Source organism: Brassica oleracea, chromosome C7, assembly GCF_000695525.1.
Source record: "Brassica oleracea var. oleracea cultivar TO1000 chromosome C7, BOL, whole genome shotgun sequence".
Classification (NCBI taxonomy): Eukaryota; Viridiplantae; Streptophyta; class Magnoliopsida; order Brassicales; family Brassicaceae; genus Brassica; species Brassica oleracea.
Genome location: NC_027754.1, coordinates 20817295 through 20818541, shown reverse-complemented (window position 1 = coordinate 20818541; position 1247 = coordinate 20817295).

Here is a 1247-nt window from a genome sequence, read left to right as displayed (position 1 = left end):
ATTTTCGTAAAGAAGAATCTATTTCGAAAGTATATTTGTCGAAAAATTCTTCTACGTTTTTCTTTTTGGGGAATTTGGACGTTAACTTCGTCGTAACCGTTTTTGACCCCAACAGTTAGCCCCCCAGCTCGTTAGAGTCGAGACTTTTGCGGGCGGTTTAACAATTTTGGCGAAGTTAGGCGTTTCGAACGAAGTTTACTTCAAATTCCACAGAAGAGAATTCTCGAGAAAACTTTTATTTTAAAAATATAAGATTCTGAGTCCCCATTTCTATAAGTAGTGAGCCTTTGTCTTTCATTTGCTTCACACCTTTCCTTCTTCAAGCCTTCAAAAACTCTCTAGCTCCAGATCTCTCTCTCTCTTTTTTTTTTTAACATGTCTTCTTCCCATGGTGACAAGCGAAGTTCCGATGTGGAGATGGGCGAAGCTACATCTCCGGCGCCGATTCCGACTTTTCCGGTCGAAGCGCCTGTTTGCGTTGCCGATCATCTCTCATTTCGAGAGAAATTAGTTCGTCGCCAAGCCGAGAAACAAAAGGTTCGAGCCGGCGCCGAGTTACCGTCCTCTTCTGCACTGGCCGTTGCTCCGTATCATGGGACCGAGGGCGCAACTCCGCGAGATACGGGAACTTTCGCAGGCTCGGCTGTTCCGGATGCTTCGGCTTTAACTGCTGGATCGTCCACGACTCCGATTCTTGTCGAAGATAAAGAGAAGGCTGCTGACTCTATGCCGCCTCCTCCGGCCAGGAAGGAGATCGTTCTAGCGCTGCACGCTCCTAGTGTTGCTCCGGTTACTCAGCCTAAGGGCCGGAAGAGGAAACTTACCAAGGGCGGTGACGGGGAATCTTCGCAGCAAGGAGGCTCGATCATAGCGTCGGGGCTTCGCGGAAAGGTTTGTCGCTCACTCACTTTCTTGATCGTCGTATATTTTTCTAAAGGACAAAGAATCTTTAACTTTCTTCTCGTTTCGCAGTTCGTGTCGTTGATCGACGGGATGATCAGCGAGTGCGGTTCAGAGACCAGTCGTCTTGCCGGGGAGTTGTTGGAACTTCAGGATAGATGGTCCGAAACCGAGGCCATGCTGATGGCTATCAAATGTTCTCATTCCGTGAAAGTGTCAAAACTCGAGATCGCGATAGGGGAGCTCGAGAGGGACCTCGGGAAGACGGCGAGTTCATTGCTCAAGGAGAAGAAAGCAAGGAAGGCCAAATCTTCGGAGGTTCGTCGTCTTCAGCGTAAGATTGAGAG